This window comes from Nelumbo lutea, chromosome 1, assembly GCF_056320005.1.
Source record: "Nelumbo lutea isolate HS-2025 chromosome 1, American lotus-T2T, whole genome shotgun sequence".
NCBI lineage: Eukaryota > Viridiplantae > Streptophyta > Magnoliopsida > Proteales > Nelumbonaceae > Nelumbo > Nelumbo lutea.
Window position 1 is genome coordinate 91580307 of NC_142684.1, and position 14544 is coordinate 91594850.

General features: G+C 38.9%; 1 pseudogene across 1 annotated transcript; it reads left to right on the forward strand.

Moving 5' to 3' along the window:
- The first annotated feature begins 2960 nt into the window (after positions 1–2960).
- On the forward strand, positions 2961–13814 carry LOC148876114 (3-dehydroquinate synthase, chloroplastic-like; annotated as a pseudogene). The gene is made up of 8 exons (XR_016105546.1): positions 2961–3550; positions 4109–4259; positions 4347–4514; positions 4593–4819; positions 5025–5148; positions 12976–13038; positions 13137–13280; positions 13369–13814. The product of XR_016105546.1 is annotated as a 3-dehydroquinate synthase, chloroplastic-like (transcript).
- Positions 13815–14544: the final 730 nt, after the last annotated feature.

The following is a 14544-nucleotide window of genomic DNA, read 5'->3' on the forward strand; positions in this document are numbered from 1 at the left end:
AATTTTACTTTCTTGTTGTATCATTGCTTTTCTATTCTTTATTTCTTATACATTATGCATTGTGTTATAAGGATAGAAGTGTCCTTTTACATTCTTTAATATAAATAGTTCTTTCTTGGTGTGGTCACCCTACTTACACATCCCAAATCCGTGTTCTTTATGTTGTTCGAACTGCACTAACAGTCCCATCCCCATTGACAATTAAACTTTCCTCTTTGTTGTCTTCATGTGATATCTCAATATTATCATTAATTTGTAGATTAAGAGTAGGTTTTGACTTTTGATTTATCCAAGCATCAATCCATAACCTACATTTTTTCCCATGACCTATTTTCCATTTAACACTTTTCTTTAAATTGTGTATCTTAACAATGCTACAAGTATTTTGATAACTTTAATGCCTTTGCTACTAAAAAACGAATGGAAAAGAGGAATTTGCTCTTTTTTCAAAACTATGGGGGATGGTTTTGTTAATTAGGTCAAAATACAATGGTGGTTTATATAAAATTGTTATTAGATGAAGCTTTTATAGTTTTAGCTAAAAATAATAAAAAATAATAACAAACTAATATAATTTAAAAAATAATAAAAAAATAGTATTAAGATACAAAAGATAATACAAATTTATTTAGAGCATAGGAAATTGGCCATTCTATTAAAGTGCAACTTGGATTGTGATTGGATAAACTAGACATAACTCAAAAAACTAATGCCTGAATTGGGCTTAGTTGGGCACATACTGCTTAATTGGAAATGTTATAGAGCTCATTACACAATTTTGCTTAATATGCATGGGTCCCAACTAATTAATATGAAAATGTAATGGAGAGAAATTAGTGAGACATGTTACAACAATAATTAATTCAAGGAAACTAATGTTGTACATAACAAAGAGAAATTAGAGAACGTTTTCTTCGGAGAAATGGGAAGGGAGAGGGGTGTTGACATGGCCTTAAAGAAAGGGCTAAGAAGGAGAGAGAGAGAGAGGAGAATGCAAGAAAGAGGCAAGAGAAAGGAGAGGGCGGATTACCACTTCCTTCTAATATAGTATAAATATGTTTTACAATATGTATCATTTTTTTAGCACAAAAAAAAAAAAGCATCTATTCATTTATAAGAAGTAGGCAAGTCATTTACAATGAGATCCCCAACAAGGGAAGGTTCAAAGGACTGGTTACAGGTGCTTTGAATTGAGCAAGCAAACCTTGCAATTTGAGAGTTCAAATCAGTCCCACAGCACATCCCTGCTGTGCATTGGTAACATCTCCCGATGATAATACCAGGAATGATGATGTCATCATCAGGAGATGTTCTCAATACATGGCAGGGATGTGGTGTGGGATGTTGTGGGGGCAGTCTTGTGGGGGGCTGATTCGGTCTCGCAATTTGATTAGAAACTTGATTAAATTCTCTATATGCATAGGAATAGCAATTTCTACCTTACATAATGGGTATCTGTCCCTACTTGCCCAAGTGAGGAGGTTTTCAATTTTTTTTTTGTTTGAAAAATGAAATTTGGGGCAAAAACAGGTTTTGGGATTTTACAACTTATACGGGTATGGGTACAATACAATATTAGGCTAAACTTGACCCTCCTCGACGTGCATATCGTTGATACTTTACATATATTTTCTACATGCTTTAGTTAAATAATTAGAAATTTTATGTTTGTCCATATTATTAATTACTTGTATAATAGAAAATAATAAGAAACACTCTCATAGGAGGGGTTGGATTTTGAGTAGGTATAAGTTGGGAGATCTTGAAAGATGAATAAAATTTAAAATTTACAAAACCCTCTCAAAAGTCAAAACCCACCTCATTACCATTTCTGTGTATAGCAGCATGCTGCTATAGGGGTGTTCACGGGTCGGGTTGGGTCGGTTTATTGGGGTTTTCCCAACCGACCCGACCTGGTTGGGTTACCTGAGGTGGAAACCGAAACTAACTCACTGAAAGGCCAAACCGACCTGGTCGGTTTGAGTCGGGTTGAGTCAGTTTCAGTTGGTTTTGGTTTTGCTCCTGTACAAAAGGACACCTAATTGAATTCTAATTGTAATTGCCTAATGAGTTGCCTATTTGGTGTAAAAGATTATAGAAAGTTAGAAACTATGATAGATTGTCTATTCTAATTGTAATTGCCTAATGGGCCTTCTAGTTTTAGTAGAAGACTAGTTATAGTTAAGTAGGAAACTACTCAAACTAGGAACTACCGAACTAGTAGAAGACTAGTTCGGGTCGGATTGGTTTCGGTTTTCACACAAGAAAACCGAAACCGACCCGATATATCAGTTTATATATTTTTCCAACCTAAAACTGACCGATACTAATAAAAACTTGGCCGACTCAGGTTGGATCAGTCCGGATTGGTCGGGTTGGATATTCTTATCAACAGCCCTATACTGCACGTCAAGATTACAGATGAATAATTCTCATTTTAATTTTAGCCAAGGTGGTGATTTGCTTATATCAATAATTCTCATTTTAATTTTAGCCACTTTTATCATTTTTTTTACCGATTAATCATTTTCATCATTGACGACAATAATTCTCATTTATTTATGCGGTGAACATTCTAAAAGACATGTCCAAACCTTTTTTGCATTTTTATATTTTTTATTATTTAATTTTTAATTTGAGATATCATTGATTTGCTTATTTCACTCGAACGTTGAACCCAAGGTTTTAAAATCAGACCGAACATGAAACCATTTTGAGGACCAGTTCCCAGGTTGAACGGTCCACCGTCTTATTATCTGAGTTGACGGTTCAACCATTTAGGTCAGCGGGTCACTGACCAAATCCGGTCCGACCGTCCGATCCGGTTTTCAAAATCATGGTTGAACCTCTGACCCAGCACCTTCGAGGGAGAAGCAGTTCTGCTTCCCGGTCCTGTTTTTTTACATACCGGGTTGCCGGGTTGGTTGGTAAGAATACCGCAGCCGCGGGTATGAATTTCATTTGGCACGAGTGTTTGACCAAATTCAAGCCTCCCCCACCTACCTTCCCCCACCCACGTACCCTTCGTCCCTCTCTTCCTTTCTTCATTCAAGTTTCAGCAAACAATGGTAGGTACTGCGCCAAGAAAACAGGTTTAGAGAGAGAGAACTTCTCTTGTAACCAAACCTTCTCTCTCTCTCTCTCTCTCTCTCTCTCTCTCTCTCTCTTCCAACCCCCCTTAGTACTCCATGGCTGCATCTGCAACAGCTCCTCCAGCTCTTCGTTTCTCTCTCAAACCCTCCATTGATTCCTCTGTCAGTCGCTCCGAGACATGTGATCCCTTTCCTCGATGCCGGAACCGCGATCTTGTCTCACTCCGGTCGTCCTCTGTTTCACATGGTTTGTCGCGGTTCAACCGAGTAAGCTCCCCTTTTCTGAAATTCGATGGAATTCGATCCAAAGTCATGGCCAGTTCAGTTCAAGCCGTGGATAAGTCCCCGCTTAAGAAAAGCTCTAGGCTTTCCACGATTGTTGATGTTGATTTGGGGGACCGAAGCTATCCAATTTATATCGGTTCCGGCCTTCTTGAGGAACCTGATCTTCTTCAGAGGTAATTGACTATTTAACTTACTATCTTGTACGTTTGGATTTGGGTTCGCGTAAAAATTGGTAGTTTTTATTCAATTTTTATTTCTCTATACAATTGGAATCAGGATCATCCAAAAATCTGGTCTTTATTGTTCTAATGTGAGTTCAATTGTTTTTTCTTTTCATTTGATCGTCTTTGTAGTCAAAATGCTGTATTGTTCTTGTTTTTATCTTTTAAAGGTCACTTAGTAGTAAGTGCAATAGCTAGAAGTTGTTATTCATGGCGTGAATTACGAAAATAAAATGGAAGTGATTTAAAATATATAAGAATGCAAGTTGGTGAAAATTCGCTCCTATGGTATAAGGTTTGTGGGTTCAGATATTTCTCTGTTATTTAATGAGGAATTTTTCATGAGGAGAGTTGTCGTGTTCTGTGTTCACTAGCACCACAATAGTCTGTATATAAATGCCATCAGAAATGAATTTTATTTGTAATTTGGATTATATGTGCATTGCGTTAGTAACTTGCTCATATGTATATGGTTTGTTGATTTAAATGTGTATTTTCTTACTTTATCAGGCATGTCCATGGGAAGAGAGTTCTTGTGGTCACTAACACCACAATTGCACCACTGTACCTCGATAAAGTCATTAATGCTTTGACTTGTGGAAATTCTAATATTTCAGTTGAGAGTGTTATTTTACCGGATGGAGAGAAGTATAAGAACATGGTAAGTTGTTTGAGCATTTCAGTGACCATTTTACTCTTAAGATATGGTTGCCATGGTTAACATATGTGGCTTGTTTTTTGTTGATAGGATACTCTCATGAAGGTCTTTGACAAAGCCATTGAATCTCGGTTTGACCGGCACTCTACATTTGTTGCCCTTGGAGGTGGTGTTATTGGTGACATGTGTGGATTCGCTGCTGCTGCTTTTCTTCGTGGAGTAAACTTCATTCAGTTACCAACTACTGTAATGGCACAGGTCTGTTTTAGGTCCTGTCTTTTTTCATTTTTTGCCAACTACATACATCTCTTTAATGTTTGAAATGACTTTGTCCAGGTAGATTCATCTGTTGGAGGAAAAACAGGAATAAATCACCCACTTGGAAAAAACTTAATTGGTGCTTTCTATCAGCCCCAGTGTGTCCTTATAGACACAGATACATTAAACACATTACCTGATAGGGAATTAGCTTCAGGGTTTGCAGAAGTTGTGAAATATGGGCTTATTAGGGATGCCGAATTTTTTCAGTGGCAAGAGAAGAACATGCTGGCACTATTAGCAAGGTATGCTGAAACAGTATTTCATTATCCTTCAATGTTTATCCACTCCAATAATCTCCTAATGATTGTGGATATGTTAATGTGATAGCATTGCTGCATGATTCCTAGAAAAATTTATACTGGATTTCCCTTTCTTCAGATTTTCATAGGTTAATTTTTTGGTTCCTTGCTAAGGCACTCTAAGAAACAAGTATCGGATTTCTGGCAGGGATCCAAGTGCACTTGCCTATGCTATAAAACATTCATGTGAAAACAAGGCTGAAGTTGTATCTTTAGATGAGAAAGAAAGTGGACTAAGGGCAACACTTAACTTGGGTCATGCATTTGGCCATGTAAGTTTTGAATTATTACTGCTATTGCTGTTTCTGGTATGGTTATAATCTGTTTCATTTGCAAGCTATATTTGGTTGTTCTTGCTAACTTTTTGAAAGACCATAAAGTTATATATTCAATTAGTAGAAAAGGATTTATTTTTCCTAATTTGTTGTAAATTTGTAACTAAAAACAATTAGCTTGAGATTTTTCCTCAAAGCTAGTAGTACTTAGGCAAATCCTTTTGTTTCCTTGTTAACATGATAGACTGACATGCTAGTTAATGTGATATAAAAATATCTCCTTGCTACAATATACAGACAATAAAAGAAACCAGTGAAGATCTGGATGCTCTTCAATTCTACCACAACTGACAGTTTTACAAAATGTTTTAGCTGACCCTATATAGTTGGGACAAGGCTTGGATGATGATGGTTTTACAAATGTTTATGAATTACACTTCAGTTCTTAAAACTGCTTTTAGATATATTCCATTGCCTTCTTAAAGAGAGAAGTTCAGTGTCTATGCAGAACCATCCAGGGGGTTTGTTCCTCAAGTTGCTTTTGTTTTTGATACATTTTAGTGGAGTTCTTGGTTTTAGGGTTTGTCATCAATTCATCACTTGTTGGTCTTTAACTAGAGCCGGTTTGTAATGGCTAATTACTAGGATTGCACTGCTTCATTGGTTTGAGATTTTCTTGCATACATAGCCCCTCAAAAGAAGAGGACTACCCCAAAGAGGTTATGTAGTTGGTATATCAGAGGATCCCTCTGAGCAAGATGTTCTCTCTGGAAGCTTAGAACTTACTGATGACATATTCAAGTTCCATGGGTCAGAAGACTCATTCCTCATCCATCCACCAACCTTAGAAACACCTTCTATCTCAACATGCTCAAAATGCAAACTCATGAACACGGATTTTGGGGGGGGGGGGTCCTCCTACGGAATTAACTTTCTGCAAATGGAAAAGCTATCACTTACCTGCCATTTCTGATTACTGTAAAGCATTGAAATGCCAGCAACCTTTGTCTTCCCTACCATCTAGTGAGCTGCTCTGATGGTAGTTGTTTCGAATGCTGCTACAGTAACTCGAACCAGGAAGAGAAGGAAGAAGAAGAGGAAGAAGAAGAGAAGAAGAAGAAAGAAAATAAGGGTCTGTCGAAATCTGATGGTCTTCCCATACAGTCGACCCCCTTAATCTTTATTAGATTCTAATAACCTTTACAAAGACTAAATTGCCCATACTTAAGTGTGGGGCAGAGTACTCTAATAAAACTGCCACATGAGCAAACTACTTAGCGCACATAAGATGACTAAACTACCCCTATTCGGCTCACTTTAACACTCCCCTCAAGCTGGAGAATATATGTCATATAATCCCAGCTTGTTACATAGGTAGTTCACTTTCCCTGAGCTTAGAACTTTTGTAAACAAATCTGCCCACTGATCATTCGAGCCCACATGTTCTGTATTTATCTCTCCAGCAAGAGCCTTCTCCCTCACAAAGTGGCAATCAACCTCTATGTGCTTTGTTCTCTCATGAAAGATAGGGTTGGATGAGATATGGAGTGCAACTTGATTGTCACAGTACAATCTCATAGGTTTATCCATGTGAAACCCAATTTCTTTTAGGAGATTCCTCAACCACACTAATTCACAGGTAATGTCTGCCATGGTCCTATACTCGGCTTCAACACTGCTTCTGGCCACAACCGTCTGCTTTTTACACTTCCATGTCACAAGATTTCCTCCAAGAAATGTGCAATAACCTGTATTAGATCTTCTGTCATTCACTGAGCTTGCCCAATTTGCATATGTATACCCAACTATTTCAAGTTTTCCTCCTGTTTTATACAATAGCCTACGGCCTGGATCTCCTTTCAGATACCTTACAATTCTAAGAACTGCATCCCGGTGAGGTATACGAGGGTTCTTCATGAATTGGCTCACCACACTGACTGCAAAGGAGATGTCGGGTCTCGTAATAGTCAGATAGTTCAGCTTTCCCACTAGTCGTCTATACCTTCCAGGATCTTCAAATACTTCTCCTGTATCACTACTCAACTTAACATTTGGTTCCATAGGGGTCTCAGCAGTTATTGCACCTAACAGTCCTGTTAATTCCAATAGATCAAGAACATATTTCCTTTGGCACAGATTTACACCTTGTCTTGACCTGACAACTTCTATTCCCAAGAAATACTTTAATGTTCCAAGGTCTTTTGTTTGAAAATGATTTTGCAGAAATACCTTTAGTTTGCCAATCCCCAATTTATCACTGCCAGTAATGACAATATCATCCACATAGACCACTAATAAGGTCTTCCCAGCTTCTGAGTCATAGCTGAACACTGATTGATCAACCTGGTATTGTTTCATTCCAAAACTCTTCATCACTTCGCTGAACTTTCCGAACCAAGCATGTGGTGATTGCTTCAACCCATAAATTGCCTTCTTCAGTCTGCACATCTTACCATCCTCCCCCTAAGCAACAAACCCAGGTAGTTGCTCCATATATACCTCCTCCACCAGATCACCATGGAGGAAGGCATTTTTTATGTCAAGCCGAAATAGAGGCCAATCATACATAACTGCCAAGGAAATTAGTACACGAACAGAACCAATCTTAGCCACCGGAGAGAATGTCTCTATGTAGTCCACTCCATACAACTGTGAGTAACCTTTAGCAACAAGTCTGGCCTTCAGACACTCCACACTACCATCCGGCAAGTATTTCACAGTATACACCCATTTACAGCCCACAGCATGCTTACCAGGTGGAAGAGTAGTAAGTTCCCACGTTTGAGTATGTTGAAGAGCAGAAAGTTTCTCCTCCATTGCCCGTCGCCATCCAGGTGAACTAAGAGCTTTTTGAACATTGTTAGGTATGGAAATAGAGGACAAAAGTGAAACAAATTGGCGATGTGAGGTAGAAAGACGAGATAATGAAACAAAACTTGAAATGGGATGGAGGGTAGAACTGCGTTTACCTTTCCGTAAGGCAATGGGTAGGTCAAGGTATGAAGGTTCAGCAATAGGAGCCATGAGAGGATCCGCAGATGAGGTAGAAGCTAGAGGAGGGGCCGGTGTCGTTCGACGTGTACACACTTGTCGAATCGGTGGTTGTTTGGTGGTGATCTGCACTGGATGAGATGATGATTCTACTCCAACAACAGCATCTGGAACTGGATCACTGACAGGAAGAGGAATAGGAAGTAAGGATGGAGACGAAGGAGCTTCAGGACTTGAGAAAAAGGGTACAGACTCAGAAAATGTGACATCAAGGCTGACATAGCACTTTCGGGTAATGGGATTATAACATTTGTACCCTTTTTGACTCCGTGAGTAGCCAAGGAAGATACATTTAATTGAGCGTGCATCTAGCTTGTCTATTCCAGAACTTAGATTGTGGACAAAGCACACACAACCAAAGACACGAGGAGTTAATGGAAAAGGAGATAAAGTGGGAAACAAGATAGAGAAGGGGGACCGACCATGAAGAATGAAGGAGGGCATCCGATTAATGAGAAAACATGCAGTGAGTACAACATCACTCCAAAACCGCTTAGGAACATTCATGTGGTGAAGAATAGACCGAGCAGTTTCAAGAAGCTGACGGTTCTTCCGTTCAACTATCCCATTTTGTTGAGGGGTGAATGCACATGAGGTCTGATGAATAATGCCATGCTGTTCTAAATACTGTTGAAATGAAGTAAGAAAGTATTCACGACCATTATCTGAATGGAGAACTTTGATTGGAACACCAAATTGTGTGCGTATTTCAGCATGGAATTTTTGAAAAATGGAAAATAATTCACTTTTTTCTTTCATTAAGTAAATCCATGTCATTCTTGAACAATCATCAATAAAGGAGACAAAATACTTGTACCCATTATAAGACTCTATTTTGATTGAACCCCAAACATCTGAATGAACCAAAGAAAAATGACTCAACATACGACTCTCAACTCTTGGACTGAAGGACACACGATGATGTTTCCCAAACTAGCATGGCTCACATTGCGAAACTGACAAATGACTCAATGATGGAACCAATATCTTGAGAGCCTTGAGAGATGGATGTCCCAGTCGGCAATGCCATTGTAGAGGAGTAAGTGAAGTCTGAAGAGCAATTGAAAATCCACCACCGTCAAGATAATACAATCCACTAGTTTCATTCCCCCCACCAATCTTCTTCCCCGTCTTGAGATCCTGAAAAACACAAGTGGAAGGAAAGAAGGTAACAGAACAATTAAGAGCTTTGGTTATTTTACTAACAGACATAAGATTGAATGGAAACTTAGATACATATAAAACAGATGATAAGGGCACAGAAGCCATGTCAACATTACCAACACCACAGATGGGAGATGAGGACCCATTGGCAAGTGTAACGGTTTGTGATGTGGAGGTTTCTGAAAGAGAAGAGAACACACCTGGAGTTCCAGTCATGATCTGAAGCTCCCGAGTCAATAATCCAAGGAGAGGTTTTAGATGACATGCAAGCAATACCTGAGTGGGCAAGTGTGGCAGTGGTATGTTGTGAAGTGGTTTGAAGGAACCATCCATACTCATTACGCAGTACGCTCACCATCTCCCTCCCAGAAGTAGATGTAGATGTAGATGGGAGAGGAGTATGGTTTGCCTGTTTACTGTCACTGATGTCAATCTCACCTGCTACAGCATGATTAGCCCATTTGGAGGGAGGGCCATGTAGGTCATAACAGAAATTCACTATGTGTTCTTCCCTACCACAATGAGTATACTTCCTTGCAGAGTTATTCTTCCCTCTGCCACGGCCTCCCTCTAAGTCATGACCACCCCGACCAATCATGGAACTTCCACGGCCACCACAGGAGGCATGTCCTCCCCCTCTTGTACTGTGTCCACCTCCTCTAGCTGTCACAAGTGCTGATCTATCAGACTGTGTGGGATTCTCTATCTATCCCAAAGAAATTCTGCTAAGCTGTGAGAATACTTCCTCAAGTGTAGGAAGGGTGGAGCTCCCTAATATTTGGGCTCTAACTGGTTCATACTCCGATTTCAGCCCCACCAAGAATCTTGTAACATCTAGTTGTTCCCTTTGCTGTTGCTGAACTTTAATATCTGGAGTGAGGGGATGATAGACATTGAGTTCATTCCTTATATTCTTCATGCTGGCATAGTACTCTTCTAGTGTTTTGTTTCCTTGTTGCAAATCAAAGTACTCCTGATAAAGTTGATATACTCTTGTTGTATTGTCCAGAGTACAACTTCTTAGCATATTCCCATATATCCTTAGCCATATTAAGAAACATGAAGTTGGCACTAATTTTTGGTCATATACTGTTCCATAGCCAAGTCATAATTTGAGCATCTTCTTGTTCCCAATCATCAAACCCTGGGGAGTCAGTCGATGATTTCTCATCTTTTATGTGCTTCACCTTCCTCTTTGCCTTGAGAAAAACTTCCACAGATTTAGCCCATGGAACATAGTTCTCCCCATTCAGTTTAATTGAGGTCATCTGTACACTTAGGTAGTCAGGGGAAACCAGCACACTAGGTTTCTGATCATTACAGCCATATCCTATTGCTGCCATGGTACCTTTCACAGTTGCCTCTAACCTGAATTCTCAGCAACAAGTTGACTGCTTTTATCCAAAAATTGATGTTCCAGCACTTATAGCAACTCCTAAACACAACAGTGGATACACACGCCTTGTTCTTATTCACACCTACTGCTGATTTCACAACACCACGAACCACATAAGAATCAATTTAACACTCACTAATCACATGTAAGCCCCCTTACAACCACTCAATAAGGATTGTGCAACACAAGCACCACAACATAGTCAAACCTGTTACACCCAGTTCAGACTAGTTTAACACTTTTAAGAGGGCACTACACAACCATTAAGGTTCGGCTAGGTCACAGCATTACACCTTACACCACTCAGCCACTTACAGCAGCCCTAACACCACACAACAACTTACAGCAGCCCCTACACCATTCGGCTACTGTACACACAGCCCGTTCTAGGGCAACGATGAACCTAGTTCTCTAGGTTCTGATCAGTACTAACAGCCTCTTGAAGGGTTTCTACCCAGAAATACCAGCAACACAAGAAGAAGAGATAACCGACCTTCCTTTGAGAGTCTCAACCAACCATTCACTGCTGAAGTCACTTTTCTTGATGAAGAAGAATATGCGCAGCAGAGAGAGACAAGCTGTGAGGCTTCAGACCTAGGGTGAACCAGTTCTCTCCATTGACTAACCAGAAACGCAGAAAGAAGAGTCACGAACACTGCTGAGGTGCTTTACCAACTGAAGTAGGTCAGGAACATGGCTCTGATACCATGTTTCGAATGCTGCTACAGTAACTCGAACCAGGAAGAGGAGGAAGAAGAAGAGGAAGAAGAAGAGAGAAGAAGAAAGAAAATAAGGGCCTGTCGAAATCTGATGGTCTTCCCATACAGTCGACCCCCTTAATCTTTATTAGATTCTAATAACCTTTACAAAGACTAAATTGCCCATACTTAAGTGTGGGGCAGAGTACTCTAATAAAACTGCCACATAAGCAAACTACTTAACACACATAAGATGACTAAACTACCCCTATTCGGCTCACTTTAACAGTAGTCAACTCTAATAACCTGAGGAGAGTCGACCCAGTTAGAGGCACCCTGAGAATTCCTTCTTATAACTCCAAATAGTGGTGACTGAGGTACATATATAACTAAAACAACGCCTTTAGAGACCACTATAATTTAAATCATATTTTGCATTGAAACATGCACGTATCCTATTCTTTCTCATTAAGGTGGCTAGGCAAGGCAACAAAAAATGAACAAATAAATACATACATATATGCACAGAAATAACCATGCACGAAAATTATAGAATTTCATGTTAATCATAAACTAGTAAACCACAAATTAAATTGGTAAATGGTAAATAATGAAATGACAAGTTACACATGATTTTCAGAAATAATGACTAGATTTTTCAATAACCTCCCAAGTTCGGTGGGAAACACACACACACACACACACAACAAAAACACACAGGGACTAAGAGCCCTAATTTTTAGCTCTACCTGCACTCCATTCAACTCAAAATGGGTTATACCCACTTATAAAGGGGGCATAGTTATTTACCCCAACTAATATGTTTATATTTATAGTGCCTGTCTAATAGGTTACCTAGACGATAAGCCTCCAAAATGCCTAGGTAATTGCTTAGTCAACTCCTAGCTAACACTTTAATTACTCTTCTTTTATATGCTTTCATGGATTGAGGTTCTGTTCGTTTAAAACATGCTTGCAATCTTACTTATGTTTGCTTGATTTTTTCCCTACAGGAGCTGGAAATGGGCAAAATTATTTGACTGAATCAGATATTTACATATGGTTTCTTTTAGCATAACCTTTCCCCTTCTCATGTGGCTGAAAGAGCCTCAGGCTTGTTTATCTATATTTTGGGAAAAAAAAGGGAAAAGGTCCAGGGCTATATGTGCAGCACATAATGTGAAGTTTGGGAAGCTGAGAACACTTTCTACATGGTTTGTGCACTGAGGCCCCTAAATTTGATAGACCTTGTATTCATAATCAGCCTATCAACTGTTAGGAAATCCATCACTGCAGGCTTCAGACTCTGCAGCATTCAACCACACTGCACTTTTCTCATTTACCTATATATGTCTGGCAGGAAGAGAACAATTAATAAATATAGCCTCTTGAGTTGGTTGATCATCAAGTATATTGCTGTACTAGTTAAAATTTTTCAGTTTGTTAGTTTCTATCCTTGCCAAAGAATCCTCCCTTCAACTTTCTTTCTGAATTTAACATGTATTTTCTTTTCAGGCGATAGAAACTGGATTTGGTTATGGTCAATGGCTGCATGGAGAAGCTGTTGCAGCTGGCACGGTATTGCATACTCTGCTTTACATCTGAAATTAAAATCGAAGTCTTTATTAACTTTTGCTTTACTTTATACTGAATGAAAACAATATTTGCATTGACAGGCAATGGCTGTGGACATGTCATACCGCCTTGGCTGGATTGACGAATCTATTGTGAAGCGAGTGTACAATATCTTGCAACAGGCCAAACTACCCACTGCCCCACCTGAAGTTATGACTGTAGAGATGTTCAAGTCTTACATGGCGGTAATAGATAATGGAGAAAGTAATATCTGTTATTGACTTACTTGTTTGGATCCCATTTTTAATGCTTTTGTTATTTTTGTGAGTGTAGGTTGATAAGAAGGTGGCTGATGGTCTGCTAAGACATCCTTCTGAAAGGTCCTCTTGGTAACTGTGTTTTTACTGGGGATTATGATAGAAATTCCCTAGACAAAACTCTACGTGCATTTTGCGAGTCCTGATTATCAACTCTAATATCAATCATGCCTGAATTCATCATCGACCTAGTGCATTTTTTCTGCTTCAAGTTCTTTAAGCCATCATCAGCACTGTGGAGTGATTGAATCAAGCATTGAACATACGAAATGGGTAGCAAAGCATTTAAGTGCACTTGGTTATCTGAAGTCAAAGAGTATTCATGGTCATCCATCCTCTTCTAGTCATCACTATCAAAGAATTTCTTATTCCCTTTGAATTCAATGATGTTGAAAGATGAAACAATTTGATACACTAATACGTCATATTCAATTTATTCATATCTATTGCTGGTTGCCCTGATTTTCCAAGAAGGATATAGTTGTTTCTTCATGATTCCGACCAACTGTGTTTTCATGAAGCGAAAGTGGATATCAAATCCCAACCTATCCATATACCCATAGAGACCATGGAGAGAATCAGTTCTTACTGTTTAACCATAGTCGGTGGGTATATCCAACCTTGGATGAAGTTAAACCTCCAATGGGTTGGTTCTGGATCTGAATTTGGAGTCCCAATTGTAATAGGGCCAGATGGGTCTACACTTTCCTAACTGCATTATCCATTATCAGATGACAAAGATATCCCCTATCTTAACATGCATTTCTCAATGTCTCCATGCAATGGACTCAGGTAAAATGCCTAAATATGTCATTTGCCAATGGATATATGAGATGTCATGAGAAGATAGAAAATCTGATAAAGCCCAATAAGGAACTCTTTCATTCCTGTCTACTCCCAAGTCTCCATTGAAGCACAGCCTAACCCATTGCAGCCCTAGGTTTGGTCATTTTCTTAATAAGTTATTAATAAATATTCAACACATCCCGGGCTATAGCAGAGGTATACTTGATTAGCAATAGATGGTTCCTCAAGCAATTGAATAAGTAAATTAAATAAATAAACTAATTAAAAATTAATTAAGCAAACTAATTTAATTAAGTAAATTAAATAAACAAGTCTAATCTATATAAATAAGTAAATTGGACCAATTAAGCAAAGTTTTAAAAACTGACTTGAAAATAGAACCGCT